General features: G+C 42.3%; 1 long non-coding RNA gene across 1 annotated transcript; it reads left to right on the top strand.

The window, feature by feature from the left end:
• The first annotated feature begins 3,087 nt into the window (after positions 1 to 3,087).
• On the top strand, positions 3,088 to 6,633 carry LOC112843620 (uncharacterized). Its single transcript, XR_003216094.1, has 2 exons — positions 3,088 to 5,505; positions 5,830 to 6,633. It is a non-coding gene; the product is annotated as an uncharacterized LOC112843620 (long non-coding RNA).
• The last annotated feature ends 11,823 nt before the right edge of the window (positions 6,634 to 18,456 follow it).

The following is an 18,456-nucleotide window of genomic DNA, read 5'->3' as shown; positions in this document are numbered from 1 at the left end:
TTCTGTGTTGTAAGTATCAGAAAGTTATGTGGTAACATTTGCACTGGTGTGTTTACAGACAGCAGTTTAATCTTGATTTTAATGGGTATAGTATAGTACAATGCAGTCATTGTTATAACACTGTGTGTAAATGTAAAATGACCCAATTACAGTCTGAGGTGCTTCAAGCTTTATTTGTGAAGAGCACATTAGCATATTAAAAACAGTAGCTAGCTAGTACTGCTGGGACGTAATATTTTCATAAGCTAAGATGATCTTCAAAGAGCGAGGCTACATGCACTGACCAGTGACTGCTGTGACACACGTTACCTAACAGGTGGTCAGGCTGTAAACAGGTGCACACTCAGAGTATAAATACAGAGGCTGAAAGCCCTTTGGACAAGCACACACACTTCTTAGTGGTTGGGATGGAGAAGAGCTTTTCTTTTAGACTCTGGAGACAATGGAATCTACCATTAGCCCTTATTTAAATCCAGCATAGGGAAAAAACAAGCAGTGCCTAACTGGTCCAGGACGGCCTGGGATAAGCGTCAAATTGTGGGTCCTTGTTCACCTTGCGGTAGTCAACACAGAAACACAGAACTGTATAGACCCATCCTTCTTCACCACAAGAACTATGGGGCTACACCATGCACTGTGTGACACTTTTACACCCATCTTCAGCATTTCCATCAGTTCCCATTAAATAATTTGTCTTTTGTGTTCAGGTAACCGATGGGGCTGTGAATGCACCATCACACCAGGGCATGTTTTGAAATAGAGCTCTTTGACAGTGGTATGATTGGGCAGAGGAGAGAACACATCTGCAAAACGCTCCGCTCTCTGGGTCTGTGTGAGATGGTTGGCACAATGGAGGGAGGCGAGAATCTCTTTCCTTCACCAGACTCACCAGAGAAATGGTTCTAGCTTCCCTGTCTGATTGCACCAAGTCATAGTCATCGTGGTCACGTGGTGAATGTGACCACGATGGGTCCTTATCACTGTGCGAGTAACCTTGAGCTAGAGGACGGGAGAAATACAAGCACTTTGTCTTCTAGTGAAAATTGTCCCATCAAAACCTCGACCAGTGTTTGTAGCTTTGCTCAGGTCCAAAATGTATTGAATTTGATTCTTAGCTGGACTTTCCTCCCAGTTTTCTTTAATCAGGTTCAACACCCCCGCAGCTTCGGGCCAAACTGTAATTCAAAGGAGAAAATGGCCGTAGAGGCCGGGGTCACTTCCCACACTGCAAACAACAGAGGGTCTGATCCCATTTGCGTCCTTCCACCTAAACTTTCAAGTCTTATTCACTTGGATCGAAGGGTGGTAAAACAGATTTAGTACCCAGTAATTCATACAATTCCTTTAGTGTGCAACACATGAACGATCTGCCCTGGTAGCCAGTATTTCATTCGCGTTGCCAACTCGGGAGATTATGTGAAACAGCGCCTCAGCCCCACTCTTAGCAGAAAGGCTGTGCGGTGGCACTGCTTTGGAATGTTGTGTTGCATAATGCGCATGTGCACAAGGTCCATGCCAATGTGCACAAATGGTAGTGGGTGCGAGGGCGAGGAATAGCTGACACTCCGTACACGGACATGCTGCGATGATGTGCCATTTTTCACACACAGTTTTGTCATATCCCGTATGCTCAGCCCAGCGCTGCTCTCTTGTTATATCATGGCACCCTACTCAGACAGGGGAGGCATGATTAGCTGATGGAGATCTGCTATGTGACAGCATACCCGGAACCCACTGCAGCTGATGTTTTAATGGTATTTGAAAATCCAAAATGACAAGCAGGTCCTTCTATTAGTTAAACATGGTTTTAAATTTTCAATGTTGAGAATAATATAAACGTTAAGTGACTTGGACTTGTTAGCTATGAACAAACAACCCTAGAAGAACGGGCGTCTTTTTCCTTTTAGCACTTCTAGCACATCTAAGCGATCAGACATCAGGTTGTTTGTGGTTTTCCAGACAGAAACAAACTAAACGTGGAAAAAATTCTTTCTTTCAAATGACTTTGTTGTTTAGTATTTTTTCAGTGTGTGTTTACCACTAAGTCCCCATTGGTCCAGATAAACCAGTACTACTGCACTTGGTCTGAGATCCAGTGTTTTGAGTTTGGTCTCTTGTCAGTATCTCCTGACGTTTCTGTATATTTTTGTTTCCAGGGTTTGGTTTTCTATCTACTTTCAGTTTTTGCATCTTGTCTCCAGCTCTGCCTCGATTTCTTTGTATTGTATTTTTTTCCCCAGATAATTCCAGCAAAAAGCTGTTTTTGAGTTTAGTCCTGTTTCCATGTTGGGTCCACGCTCTGCCTGCTACACAGTGTTTTTACGATAGCAGGCAGTCTGTCTCGCCTGTTTCCTCCAGTTTGTCATCCTCGCCACTTCAGCCTAATTGCTTTTCATTCACCAGCTCCTCAGCGCTACAGTTCTGCACTTGAGCCCCATTCACCCAAGTCACCACCAGCCAGGGATTCACTGCAGCCTGTGCCTACATCCCAACCCGAGTCAGCTGTTGAGCAACCATGAGCACCCACTGTCATCCTCCGAGGCTGTGAGCCATGCATAGTCCCAGCCCGAGTATACTGCAAATCTTACCCGTCTGATGTGATTGGTCCTTTCTGTCAGACCAGTGTCCTGGTCAACCCAAAGACTCTTGTCTGGCCCTACCCTGCCCAAGTCGCTGCCTGCAGGCCCTGCCAAGCCCAGGGAACCTGGGGCCGAGTGTCAATATGAGGACCACACTTACTGAATTAGTTTATACAATTCAGTAGTTTGTGGGGCGACCGTGGCACAGGGGGTTGGGAAGGGCACCTGTAACCGGAAGGTCGCCGGTTCGATCCCCGGCCTCTCTGTCCTGGTTGTTGTGTCCTTGGGCAAGACACTTTACCCTACCGCCTACTGGTGTTGGCCAGAGGGGCCGATGGCGCGATATGGCAGCCTCGCTTCTGTCAGTCTGCCCCAGGGCAGCTGTGGCTACAACCGTAGCTTGCCTCCACCAGTGTGTGAATGTGAGCGTGAATGAATAATGTCATTGTAAAGCGCTTTGGGTGCCTTGAAAAGCGCTATAAAAATCCAATGCATTATTATTATTATTATTATACAGTCACTGTGTTTAGATATTTAACTTAACTGTATTAATAACACAATTTGTATGCCTGTATATTGACACATTGATGTGCTGGAAATGAACACATATGTTTTAAGAATGCAGGAAGCACAAACCCACAGACCTTACACTACATAACTAAGTTACATATACAAACCCAGTTCTTAAAATACTGGGATGCAATGATTTCTCATAAACCCATATTTTATTCACAGTGGAACACAGAAGACACATGAAATGTTGAAACTGAGACATTTTACTGCTTTATGAAAAACATTAGCTACATTTGGATTTGATTATTTTGTTCAGCTTTGTAACTTTTTTGAGAGAGCAGGAAAAAAACCTTGATATCAACTTATTTTATACAGTTACACAAATATCAGATTGTAGAAAAGCCAACTATTAATATTATTATTACTGGACAATTTAATGCTGTGCCTGCTCTATGGTAGCTAGTATAGGCTCAAGCCCTATAACAGACGAGGCTGGATGGATGGAGAATTCAAGCTATGAGATCTAAATAGTCAAGGTCACAACTGAATGTCTGTTACAGGCCAATATTCATCTGCAGTACATCAATCAGGATTAAACTGCTGTTTAGTCCTCCTGGATTCTGTCATCACAGCTACATCACTTCCTCTTTTATTATTGTTTTCCTTTGCAGTTTTCTAGTTTTAAGTTTTTTTAATAATCATTTTCCTTCCATTGTTTTTTTTGCACTATATTTGTCACCATTTGTGTCATTTCATGCAAACAATTCTCTGTATTGTCTTTAAAAGTCCACTAGTTTATCCTCAGTGAACATGGAACATAATATTTTACATTAACGTCTATCTGTCATCGTTATGTTACATTTTGAATAAGCAGATGTGCATATCTTTAAAATGAACAATAAAATGTAAATAGGGGAAATTAGACAAGATGAACTGGCATCACAGACAGCCACAGTTTCCTTTGCAGTGGACTAAATGACTTTGTTAAAAAGAAGAAGTCAGTATTGCTACAATAGGAATAAACACTAGCTACATATACAGTACATTTGACCAGGTTTTAGGTCTGTAGTGCGTTCTTGGTTTCACATGGACATGTTAACCTGAGAGCTTTTATTGGGAGGCACAGAACAATCCCTTGTTACCATGGTTACTCACTGTGACGCATGCCTGTGCGCACAGTTTGAGAGGAGAAACACAGACACTGTGCGTACCTCCAACAAATAATTCAGGACATGAGCACCTGGCAACCGAGAGCAGACAGTCACACTGAAATCTCAGTGGATAAAAAAGAGAAAATAGCTGAGCGGGTGAGACCAACGTGAGCTTAAGGACAAATCATTTGATATGAGAAAAATAAACCAGAGACGAGTTGTGTTAGTGGAATTCATGGTCCCCCAAATCTGCCCGTGTACTATTTAAACCACCTGATGGAATACGTTCAGAGTACACCGGCTTAGACTGTCCCACAGCTGGAAACTGAGACGTTCATCCGTGAGATCACTTTGTTTGCATTACATTGTGAAATTGCCTTGGGCAGCCTTACCTGGACTAACCTACCTCTCCTCTTTCTCAATGAACTCGAGCAAGTTTTTTTCTTGTGTTTAAAGAAAAAAATGTGAAACTATCTCTTTTGGCTTTTGTTTCAGAGTCAGAACTAAGAATAAATGTTCAAGACGATTCACGCCATTAATTAGAGACTATCCTTCCTCCACAGAAGGAAAAATGCCTCTACGCAGGAACCTGGATGAACAATCAAGAGGGAGATTCCTACAAAGAGCTGATTCTGTGTGTCTGTGTTTGAGCTTTGGGTCTTGCTAACTGGAAAATGTTTCCCTTAACCTTTCCCTTGACTTTTTTGTAAACAAACATGTTAACTTTTCTTATCTGCACCACCAACTATGACAGAAAAATCAGGCCAAAGATCGGTGACTTGCTGACTTTATTGCCACATTCAGAACAATTCCCATGGTCCTTGAAACGCAGCTGTTCCCAAAGGAGATGTATGTTGGAGAAAAAGTGTGATGCAAATGAAGGTAAGCCATTGCAACTTAGCTGAGCTTGTCCATCTCCACTAGAGAGATGCCAAAGAATTGCTGTGGGTGAGTGTTTATACTGTGGACAGAAGGGAAAATTGAAACCTGCCCAAAGCTGCCAAGAAATGATGCCCAACAGTATAGGTTGGGATATTGGCAGGCAAAATAAATAATACAGTAATTCCCTACCAAGATTTTTGCTCCCACCCAAGACAACATGTCTATCTGTAACCCATTCTCTCCGAACTCTTGACTTGGATCACAGCCTGGCTGTAAAACTATCCCAGAGTTACCCAAACCTTTGCAGGTGTCAGCTTTGGATGGGAGTCATCCTCTGGACATCACCCACAGAAGCCGGCCTGCCACTCTCTCCCTATATGGTAACCACCCACTCTGAGCAAATTCAATTGTTGAAACTCCTGGGTCATCCCTGGTTATGTGAGGATAATCACTGTATGTGTAATAATTTCTCATTGGAGTTGTTGTCATCAGCACTGTCTAAGACCTGTTTCAGTCTCTTCCCCTGTGCCATCAGATGCACTTAATTTGTTATAAATGGCCTTCAGTATCCATCTGAGCCACTTCGAATATTTGGTTATGCCTTTTGTACTTGCTGTTTTTCAGGCTTTAGATAATGATGTCCTCCATGATTACCTGAACCACTTGGTTTTTGTGTACTTTGATGATAGCCTAATTTTTTCCAGGAACTTATCTGAACACCAGACGCACAGCCACCATGTGCTGCGCCACCTGTGAAAAAACAAACTCTATGTCAAAGGTGAGAAATGTGAATTTCATGTTGACTCAGTGTCATTCCTTGGCTTTATCACACAGGAAGGCTGAAGCAGCAAGAGTCCAGGTAGTATTGGATTAGTCCAAACAAACAACCCTGAAGCACCTCCAGCATTTCCTTGGCTGTGCTAACTTTTACTGCTCCTTGTGGCTCAGTTGCAGATCAGGGGTGGTACAGTGGGGTCAGAGGACAGTGCTAGGAGTGTCTGGATGGGACAGCTGGCAGCGAGTAAACTCAGATCTCTTCTGTTGTTGATGCAGTAGTGCACTGGGACAGAGAGCCTGTGGAGAGACAGTAATCAGTGCTACAGCCTTGTAACTAACCACCCTCACTTCTCCAAAGCTTCAGAACCCAAATTCAACCTGATCCATCACAACGGTTTATTGTTGTGCCTTGAGGCGACTGTCATTTTGATTTGGCGCTATATAAATACTTTTTTGGAATTGTGGGAGTCACAGCAAAGAGAAGGTAAAATACATCCTTGTGCCTTCTTCTCCCATCTCTCGGGTACAACTGACACCTCAGACAACGGTTAAAGTCAAAGGTTGCACAACTTGAGTTCATGGCAGCCATTGCAAGACGATTCCAGAACCACAATAATAATCCAAACGGTTAAACAGATTTCCACATATATAACAACAAGTGTACAGTGTGCCCGTTCCACCTAGTAAGAGTGAGGGTGCAAAGACTACAAGGTTCAGCATGTTGTTTTATTGGTGTGATAAACACTCACATGATTCCTAACATCACAAATGGTAAATGGCCTGTGTAACCCACCTAAAATTTGCCTCATGAAAATGAACTGCTGTTCCCAAAGAATGTCAGTAGGTGGCACTATGAGATTGTCTAGTGCTTGTGAACTTGAGTTAATGTAGAGAAGAAAAACAACGGTGCGTTCACAGCGAACGCGATAGAGGCGGCCAGAGCGTCAGGTTTACATGTAAAGTCAATGGAAAAGCGCGATGACACGCGATTGCGCGTCCGGCGAAAATTCGGAAGCAGATTTGCGTTGCGAAAACGCCAAAACTCGTGAAACGCGCGTCAGTGTACCGCGTCTGGCGCGTTGGACTCGCGAAAAAAATCACGCGCATCAGTTTTTGTGTTGCATTTTGTGCATACGCGTGTTTCGCCTCTACCGCTGGAGTTGGAAAAATCTGAACTCCAGCGTCAAATCGCGCCGCGACAACCAATCAGGAGCCTGGTGACGTGACTGTAACCAGGTCAAAGGGGCAGGTCCAGCCAAAGCCCTTCATTCTTCAATGGAGGGAAGGCTAATCAACGCCGTAGCAAACAACCCGGAGCTGTACGACACCAGCTGCTTTGTGTACCGAGACAGGAATATAAAGGACCGAGCTTGGAGGAAGATATGTGAAGAGATCAGGCAACCTGGTGAGTTCATTCATTTCTCTTTTTACATTTTTCACTGACCCGGGGAAGCCGCACAAAAGCTAGCAAGCCACTGCTATTTTCCCACTGATGTACAAATACCGTTCTGCCTTTATGCATGTTGTCATATAGGAATATATTTTGTTTATTAATAAACAGCACACAGTGGTCCCGCTCATCCGTCACTGCCTCGCTTTTTCGCTGATTTTTTTTTTTTTTGCACAGTACAGCATTGCATTCTGCAGCCTGATTGACAAATCTCCTCCGTGCTGTGTCTCCTGCGCTTGTCAAATTTATCATGTTTTGTCTTTATAACCATCACGTCCAATAGATAAAACAGCACAAAAACACCCATAACTATGACCCTCATTCGGAAATAGACACCTGCACCGCGAGGGAAAAAGGCGCACGAAAGTGGCAGGCAGATGAAGACAAAACACGGCATAATACTTTTACGTTTTGCAATCTACAAAGGTTTGCACTTTGAGAAACAACTTGTGAGAACTGTGACTAATCTTCATGTGTGTGGGGAAAAAAGTGTATAAAGTGCATGGCGAGGGGCTCGTTATTCTGACAACCCCTGCTGCAATAAATGAGGGACCACTGTATATACTTTCGCTATGACTATTGTTTAAAACCTGTTAACATTTAATATTGTCTTGATAGAACCAACTAATTCTGCAGCAGAGCATCCCCTGTTGCTTCTCCTGGCTCCCCAGTCCCTGAGCTCCTGCTCCTGCACCCACAGGTATGCAATTGTAGCATCAGATGTACAGCAGCACTGATAGCTTTTTACTCAGTGGGATTCCCTTGTGATCACCTTTACTAAATATCTACAACTAATCTTATTATATCCTGTTTTTTTTTTTTTTTTTTTCTTCAATGTTGAAATTAAAATCTAGTAGCAGCCTTCTCATTTCTTTGTGTTTTGTGCTGTTTTACAGGCCCAGAGAGGAGGACAGCTCCGAGGCAGATGAGGGACTGGTCCCAGGACGGTCCATCGGCGGTGGAGCTGGCCATCCTGGTGTCCCTGAAGAGGCCACGCCAGTCTCCAATGGAGCATTTCCTCCTCAGCCTTGTTCCTGCTCTGAAGAGCAGCTGGGTCCTTTTTATTCTTGTCTCTCTGTAAATACTTATATTTTATATATTTATGTTTAATGTTTTTCTGTTTGAGAATTTTAATATTATTTCAAATAAATTTTTATAATGACTAATGTCTCAGTTCTACTACACAGTAAATGTTGGCACACGACTTGACACATGTAGAATTTATTTCATATTATACTAATGACAGAATATACTAATACAGTGGGATGCAAAGGTTTGGGCAACCTTGTTAATAGCCATTATTTTCCTGTATAAATCGTTGGTTGTTACAATAAAAAATGTCAGTTAAATATATCATACAGGAGACACACAGTGATATTTGAGAAGTGAAAAGAAGTTTACTGGATTTACAAAAAGTGTGCAATAATTGTTTAAACAAAATCAAGCAGGTGCATAAATTTGGGCACCACAAAAAAAGAAATGGAATAAATATTTCGTGTATATCAATGTGTGTGTCTCCTATGTGATATATGGGGGGCCTTTGTCTGGACGTGCTTCCCATCCAGAGCTCCACAGCAGAGAGGGAAGTTCCAGCGCTCCTGGAATCCCTCTGTGATGGACCGCCAGTCTCCAGGTGAAGGCACAGCCATGAAGTCGTCCACTAGACAGTCCCAGATGGCCGTCGCTACCTGGGGGGTGATCTGGCACACCGTGGACACACCGACTCTGAAACTGAACGCGATGGTCCTGAAGGAGTCCCCGGTGGCAAGGGACCTGGACAAAATTGTTCAAAATTAGTATTATGTGTACTGCAGTTACAAAATACATTATTCAAATTCCAAAATACTTTTGTGATGTCAGATTTAAATTACAAAACATAAATCTTACATAAAACATTTTGTAATTATAAGGATAATTACATAACATATATTAGATATAATATAAAACAGTCAGTTGTGTTTTGTTTTAACTTTACCATATCATAATTTGATTGGTAACAACTTTTACCCCTACAGTGAGCCAATCACTCATAATTCCTAGACATGTCAATCAGGTAGGAATGAAGTAAGACATTAATAGAAATAAAGAGTTGTATGTTGACATTTAGCCCTTTCCTTGCTTAAATCATTGTTAATATTTTTGAAAAATTAACCTGTGATAAGACATAGCTTATCAAGATAGAATATGCTAGATAGAACCATATAACTAAAGATGAACCAAACTGTTCACAATTTTATCTAGCTCTCAGTTTTAAGAAAGGCTGCTGACCCCTGTTATAGAGTGACAGCTGCGGGGATTATATACAAATATTCAACTATACCAGAATTAAACCAGGTCTAAATAAAAAAAAAAAGGAGTATCACTACAAAGATTAACCCACAGTGGTCCTTATACCACAGTTTGATATCAGCAAACACCGAGAGCATACATTGATAGACACCACAGCCATGCTATCATTGTAAACACTGATAACAGCATAAATCGAATTAAATCGGGACTTGATGAGACCTTTCGAGTATCACTAGAAATTAGGGCTGCCACGATTAGTCGACTAGTCACGATTACGTCGACTATTAAAATCGTCGACGACTAATTTAATAGTCGACGCGTCGTTTGAAGCTTTGTAAGATCCCAAAAGACGCAGGAATAAGTAGTAGTATTTAAGAGTGTAATAACGGACTGAAACAGAAGATGGCAGCACTGCATGTACAAGGATGCCAGCTGCCATTAAACCCCGAAGAAGAAGAAACTGTGTTCCAGAATTCATAGCGCGGCCCAGCGCAGTTGTCAACAATGGCGGCAGCTAGTTAGTTTTAATATTACAATTATTATTCTTTCTGGGTCACAAAATAAACGTTTAACATATTTTCAGGTGTACATTTTACGTCCAATGGATGCATGATCTGATTAGTCGACTAATCGCAAAAATAATCGGTGACTAGTCGACTATCAAAATAATCGTTTGTGGCAGCCCTACTAGAAATATTATAAACAGTCGTCTCCATACCACAGTTTGCTATCAGTAAACACCGACGGCATTCACTGTTAGCATACCACAGCCATGTTAGCAGTGTATAAACGATAGTTTAGCATATATTAGCACAGGTATCAATAAAGGACTACCGTATTAAACACTTTTACTAACCTCAGGCAGATGGACAGGCGCTCTGCAGGTGGGATTGAGCGCCTGTAGTTGGTGTCTAGGCGGGCGATTCTGGGACCGACGCGGGACAGCGGGTCCTCAAACTGGGCGAGTGAAAGACGGTGATATCGCTGAAATCGGCCGTCATCCAGGCGCTGCTCCTCGAGCAAGTGGTGAAACTCACCAAACTGCTCACGCCTCTGGAGGACCTGATGGACCCAGGTACGGCGGGGACGTCCTTACCGCCGCTGCTCTGCTCTCCACAGTAAATAGAGAAGGGAGACTCTCTCTTCAAACGCTAGCTCGACAGCTCCCATCCAGCAAAGATACCGTCTGGCACAACTTCCTCCCACATTTCCGGTTCACGCGCGTCAAAATATGCAATTTTGGCGCGATGGATTTTTCTTGGACACGCGTTGAGGTGCGAATGTGCACGCGTCAAATTAGGGGCGTTTGGGGCATTTTCGCTCGCGTCTATTGCGTTCGGGGTGAAAACACCGGCTGCGTATGCTGGTCGGAGCTACTCACCGAGTTTTTCTTTAATCCTTGTTCAAGAAAAAGGTTATGTGTGAAGACACAAATTGGATTTTACTCTTCCGCTTGTTGGGAAACGCGGACACTTTTTGTTGATGCCGATGTACCTCTGTTTTTGTGGTTTTTGTTCATTTCCAGTTGGTTTTTTTGTTGGAGTCTAAAGTTGCGAGCCAGGATTCCGGATCCCCAGCTGCGATGCAGGAAAGGTTTCCAGCCTACTTAGAAGTGACAACTGCGTTACTTCTTGACAGATAAGCTTATGAGATCTCAGAACAATACACTACCCGGGTAGTACTACTAACATTAACACTAAACACACACACTCACACACCTGAAAAGAACTCTGAACACTGAACTCTAAAACTGAATACACGGACTGACAAATGCGGACTATTGGAACTGTTGTATGACTGTTTTTGGTTTTGTTTTGAATAAATGTTGACTGTTCTTTTAGCTGTGTGTCAATCGCTCCTTAGTTGATTCCTAGAGAACATAAGCCCAACATCCTAACTTACTCTACATTCAGTAGTGGTAAAGTATTGTGTGTTACAACTGCATTTGTATAGCGCTTTACTAGTCCCTAAGGACCCCAAAGCGCTTTACACTACATTCAGTCATTCACCCATTCACACACACATGATGGCAAGCTACATTGTAGCCACAGCTGCCCTGGGCGCACTGACAGAGGTGAGGCTGCCGGACACTGGCACCACTGGGCCCTCTGACCACCACCACTAGGCAAACATGGGGTTAGTATCTTGCCCAAGGATATTTGGCATGCAGCCACGAGGCAGCCTGCGATCGAACCACCGACCTTCTGATTAGTGGCTGACCTGCTCTGCCACCTGAGCTACAGCCACCCCGGCTGTACAAGAACAGAGAGGTTTTAAAGGAAAACAGCCATCCATAGTGTTCCCATCACAGCCACAGAAACAGGAAGTGATAACGGTTTTAAAAATAAAACTTCACTATTCTCCCTTATGAAGGGATTCTTTGTAGCTTTGGGCCTCCTAACACTGTGTGGATGCTGTGTTGTCCTCTCTGTTAGATGCTTCATTGTTATAACATTTGATAAATCTAGCTCACAGGAAACGGCTTCCTTAACTGAACAATAACTTCTGATGAAAAAAACAACCTGATTTCAATTAGTTAAAAATAATAACAATGTTTTATAAACCTTTAAATCTCTTTATAATTTGTAACCACTAGCATGTTCTAATCAGCTATGGCTACTTCATGTGTTCACTTAAACATCAGATGTATAAAACACTTTTTTTTTTTTTTTAATTACTACTACTGCGTTTTAGATTCAAATTTGATGTTATGAGTGATTACATATAATCAAAAGGATTGTAGTGCAGAATTTGTATTTCACATTAGGGCTGTGCGATATGACCAAAATCTCATATCCCGATATTAAGACATCTATCGTCCCGATAACGATATAAAACCACAAAAATGTAACATTTTCTGTAAATTCTGTGAATCTCGGGCAGCTCGACTTGCGTGAAGTGTTTCCAGCTGGGCGTCGCGTACCTGGAGTTGAGTGTTTTAACTGATGCATGAAACGATACATTTTTAGACATAGGTTGTAACGGCCGCCATTTTCTTTGTGAGTATTTATTACACAGCGTGCTGCGGGGAAAAGCCTGTTCTAACGTTTGAGGCTAACGTTTATTTTTTTTAGCACCTGACGGCTCTTTTTTGCTTCTCATCCGTAAATACTCTGCATCTTTCACGTGATTCAGTTTATTTTGAAAAGTCTCAACAGGATCTTGAGCTTTATTGTGAAAGGTTTATGTGGAAAATAAACAAGCGGACACGAGGTGGTTTTACCATCGTTGTTGCTAACGACAACGCATAAAAACAAGCGCTTGTCTGTCTGTAGTGTGGTTATATTAAATATAAGAGAAAGAGAGAACTTTAGGAAATTAATATATCAAAATAATGAAAAAATATTGCCGTAAACAGTTTATTTTGCGACACCACGAAACAAACGATAGCGTAAAATGAAACGATAGACGTTTTTATATCGTCATCCGATATATATCGTTATATCGAACAGCCCTATTTCACATCATTTAAACGTTCTGTGCTTTTGGTGTGTGATTGATTTTTGATTGCTGTATTGCTCCCTGTTTTCTGTCAAACCAAAAAACCCAAAACAAACAAACAAACAAAAATCCTCAATTTATTTTCCCAAAACAAAAACAAAAAATTAATGAGATTCAGGGTTTCAAATAGTGACAAGTGCTATTCTACCATTTCAAACACCATGGTTTTTAATTAATTCATTAAGTTCTTGCCTTTTCCTTCAGGAACCATGTGTCCCTGTTCTACCTCTCTATATCAGCAGTGTGTCAGCAGGGCAGACTGTGATGAATGACGGCTTTAGCTCCTGATATTTCTTCTATTTCTTTACCATCCATGCTCTCCTAATTAGAAGACATCCAATTGTGGTTGCCATGGAAACAGTTAGCACGCATTCCCTTTGATATCACCGTGTCTAACGGGGAGCACAGCTCATCACTAGTTTCTAAAATTAGAAGTCTCTCACTCTGTGGCACATGCTGGATGCTCACCATTTCTCTACTATGAGCATTTTTGTGTGACTGTAAAATGACTGAATTTGAACAATTTCTGATTTGGTAAAGTTGGCAAAGTTGGAAGCTCTTTGGAAGTTTTAACTCTCAAACGACTGATGCTGATGTGCTAGTCTGTTATTATGCTTTTTGACTCTTTAAAAATTAATAATAATCATAATTTTGATTTTGGTCATTTATTGTTAGGTTTTGTTTTGTTTGTTTGTTGTCAGAAAATAACAACCGAAACCAAACAATACACAAAAAATAGTAATTGAACGACAGCAAATAATTAATTGAGAAAAAAAACAAAACCAAATCCTTGACCAAAAAGTGAAGGCTGAAGCTTTTGGTTAATTATTTATGCTCTTCACACAGCACCTTCGGTCACATTCTGTAAATTTTACCAAAACAAAGACCAAAGAAATTTGGAATTAAAAAAAAAAAAAAATAGTGACGTACACACTATTAAATTGCTCTGTACTTATGTGGTACATTTTTGATTTTTGCTGCCATGATGCCAGGTGTCTCTTGGAAATTAGATTTATTTTTAATCTCAAGGAGATTTTTTCCTGGATAAATAAAGGACTAATAATTAAATTTACCTCTCTCACAGATCTGTGACTTAAAAAAAGTCCGAGCCTTTAGCTGCATAAGTGATGGTTAAGGGTAATCTGGATCAGCTATAAATTAAATAAATCGTCAAATCAAAACAATAGCTGCCTCGAGGCGTCTTAATATTGTAGTGTAAAAATAACAACAACAATAAGAGAAACCTCTGGCAAAACCAGGCTCAGGGATGGGCGGCCATCTGTCGCGAATGGTGGGAGTGAGGAGAAGAGGACAGGACAAAGACACACTGTGGAAGAGAGCCAGAGATTAACAATAACTAATATTAAATGCAGTGAGTTGCAAAAAAAAAAAAAAGGTAAGTTAGGTAGAAACACTCACACGGTGAATCACTGGGAGCCCCCAGCAGCCTAGGCAGGAAGGATTCAGGGTCACCTGATCCAGCCCTCACCATAAGCTTTTTCATCATTCCAAGTTTGCTCAACCCTGACACAAAATTTGAAAAGTGTACTGGTAATGTACAACAAAAGCAAGCTAAAGCCAATGGGAAAATGTTAAATAAAGCTAAGAAACCCAGGAAACTACAGACTGTACCAACTGGAGTTCCAGGTGGTAGACAAGGAGGGTGTTGTGCCGATAATGGGCAAACAAGCTAGTGAGACTGTGAAACTGATAAAGGTGCACAACGAAAACATTCTGGCAATAGGCTGTAATACTACCTCAGAGAATCCCACAAATGGACAGTGGACAATGGAACAAATAAAAGCAGAATATGCACTGGTGATGGATGTCCTGACGGCAGAATACAAGACAGAGGTAGACGATACAGTGAAGCGTGTTCAGCTGCCAAAAAGATGTGTTCCAGTTGGTATGATGAAGCTGCTGAAGGAGAAATTATAGGACCTCCAGCACAGACGAATCATCACTCCAGTTGAATGCAGCACAGATTGAATCAGTGGTTGTGGTGATGAAACAGAATGGCAGACCAAAGGTTAGCATTGATCTGTGAACTCTAAATGAGACTCTAAAAGGCAGTCACTTCCCATCACCAACCAAACTAACACAAGAGTTATTTCAGATGATGTGTTGATTAGGGGACAAGGAGACACACACGAGGAAGCGAAAAGAACATCAAACTAAATGCAGACAGGTTTAATCTGAGGCAAAAGGAAGCTGCGTACACAGGACACCTAACAGCAGATGGACTAAAAATAGACTCTGAAAAAGTGTGTGCCATAAGAAAGATGCCGAAACTAACAGATGTGAAAGCGGTTCAGAGGCTGTTGGGTATGAAAATTACCTAACATTTTGCTCACACTTCTCTGATCACTGTGAGGCACTGAGGCAATTAACACACAAAGACTGTGAATGAAATGGACATCACAAGATTAGGACGCATTCCTCAAACTAAAGGAGACTACTGCAAATGCTCCAGTCCTGAAATATTACAACCCAGAAGACGAACTGTCAGTGCAGTGTGATGCCTCAGACACAGGCTTGGCTGCAGCACTTCTGCAGGAGGTAGACCCATTGCTTTTGCAAGCAGAGGACTCACACAAATGGAGCAGGGCTATGCTCAAATAGAAAAAGAGTTCTTGGCTATTCAGCATGGAAATGTTCCACAAGTACACATATGGCTGCAAAGTGACCACGAACCACTGGAGACCATAGTGAGAAAACCACTGTTGAGTTCTCCTAAGCGACTTCAGAGAATAATGTTACGCATCCAAAAGTATGATCTGGATGTGGTGTATGTGCACGGAAGGTTACAGACACTCTAAGCAGATCAGATCTTCTTGAATGTCCACCTTTCGGCTCTGTCGAAGCTGATATAGAGACTCTAAACATGCTACAACACCTGCTAATCTCCAAGGACAGGCTCTGTGCAATACACCCTGCTACAAAATAGGATAACACCCTGCAGATCCTCATTTGAATCATGCAGGCTGATGAGTTAAGGTATCAAGATGGAATAGTATTCATGGGAGAACGTGCTGTCATCCCTGATAATCTGAGGAGAGAGATCACTCATTACACTTTCCACATCTTGGTGTAGAAGGATGCTTTCAGAGGGCTGATGATGTGTCTACTGGCATGGCAGGAATGTCCAGATCAAGACACACAGCCAAGGGTGACATCTGCAGGGCAGTAGATAACAAACAACCAAAAGCAACCTTCCTCCCACATGAAGTCCCGAGCAGGCCGTGGCCAAGGTGGGAACAGATTTGTTTTAATCAGACAACAGAGATCTTATCACTGGAGACTATTACTCAAACCTTTGGGGCCATTGCCCATTGTGTGCCGAAGTTTAATAAACGATTCTCCTGTTTGAATAAGAATCGCCAGTGCTGTATTTATTTTGTCTAGAAGAGAATGAAATACAACAATATAGATTCACTTACACCAGCGTTGGCTGTCAGGATAAATGGTAACACAATGCTGGTTATCAACTAGCTAAGGTAACCCCGGGTTTCCCCTGCCTGTGCCCTTTTCCATTACAATCGGGTACTACCTAATGTGCGTGGTTGTTGTCATAGCAACACAACCGAGCATCCCGCAACATAATTAATAAGTGACATGAACGCTCAAAAAAAGGTGGACATCGAGGCCACGATATACCTGCTCCTCAGTCTGTGGCTTTCTGTCACACTCTGGGATCACAGCCTTGTTTTTTGTAGACATTTCCCTGAGCAAGACATCGCCAGACAGAAATGGCGGTTTTAAATTTCATGAACAAGACATGCTCATGACTCACTGAGTGACGCTACTGACCAGCCAATCGGTGGCATGCAGTCTGACGACATCACATTGCAGTACCTGCTTGGAGCGCTTGGAACTCTGGGCGAGCAGGTACTAAAAAACTACCTGGTACCAGGTACTGTGACCTAATGGAAAACCCTGGAAACTGTGGCGAACCGTGCCGAGTTGATCCGAGTAGGTACTAATGGAAAAGGGGCTACTGTGTCTTTGTACTGTTTTCCTCCTGTCACCCCCAACCAGCGCTGGCAGATGGCAGACCCTCCTTGAGCCTGTTTCTGCCAGAGGTTTCATCCTGTTAAAAGAGAGGTTCATCTAACTTCTGTGCACTATTGATATGTAACTATAACTTTCTTAAACAAAGAATGAGTGTGAAGATTTAAAATCAAACTGTGTTTAAGGTCATGACACATTCTATGCGTCTTCACTATCAGCCCAGGGCCTACATGACTGTGGGAATTGACCTCTTTACAGCAGAACAGAGGAAGATTGTGTTCACACAATGGGTATAAAGGAACTGTTATTATTTTGCCTATTAGTCAGTGCTGGTAGGAATCCTCTATTCATGGGACATGCCCGAATTACTTCACCCAGGAGGCGCCCAGGAGGCATCCTTGTCAGATGCCCGAACTACCTTAACTGGCTCCTTTCGATGTGGAGGAGCAGCGACTCTACTCTGAGCCCCTCCCGAATGGCTGAACCTCTCACCCTATCTCTGAGGGAGAGTCCAGCCACCCTTTGGAGGAAGTTCATTTCCGCTGCTTGTATCTGTGATCTTGTTCTTCAGTCTCTACCCACAGCTCATGACCATAGGTGAGGGTAGGGACGTAGATCGACCGGTAAATCGAAAGCTTCACTTTTACACTCAGCTGTCTCTCAGTGTAAAAACATCCTGCAGCCGCAGCACCAATCCATCTGTCAATCTCCCGCTCCCTTCTCCTGTCACTCGTGAACAAGACCCTGACATACTTAAACTCCTCCACTTGGGTAAGGAACTTGTCCCTGACCCGAAGTGGGCACTCCACCCTTTTCCGCCTGAGGACCATGGCCTCAGATTTGAAGGTGCCGATTCTCATTCCCACCGCTTCACACTCGGCCATCACCCGATGAAGCCCACAGAACCACATCATCTGTGAAAAGCAGAGATGAGATTCTGAAACCACCCAAGTGAAAGCCTCAGTCACTTGGCTACACCTAGAAATTCTGTCCATAAAAATTAGGAACAGAATACAGATACGAATCCTGTTCATGCTCTATTGATTCCTTTCCAAAGGTTTTAACTTTCCTTCAATAAATCTCATAAAATCACTTTGCTTTTGATGCACAATTTGTTTTTCAACAGTAAATTAAAAACAAACAAACAACAAAAAGCAGAAATTGTTATCTGCTAATCGAAAGGTTGGTGGTTCGATCCTCGGCTGCATCAAGTATTCTTGGGCAATACACTGTACCTTCATCCTCATCATAGTGCGATTGTGTGTGAATGTCAGATAAATGTGTGGTGTTGAAGTACATGCAC

This window comes from Oreochromis niloticus, linkage group LG22 (assembly GCF_001858045.2).
Source record: "Oreochromis niloticus isolate F11D_XX linkage group LG22, O_niloticus_UMD_NMBU, whole genome shotgun sequence".
NCBI lineage: Eukaryota > Metazoa > Chordata > Actinopteri > Cichliformes > Cichlidae > Oreochromis > Oreochromis niloticus.
This window is presented reverse-complemented; position numbering and strand designations above follow the sequence as displayed.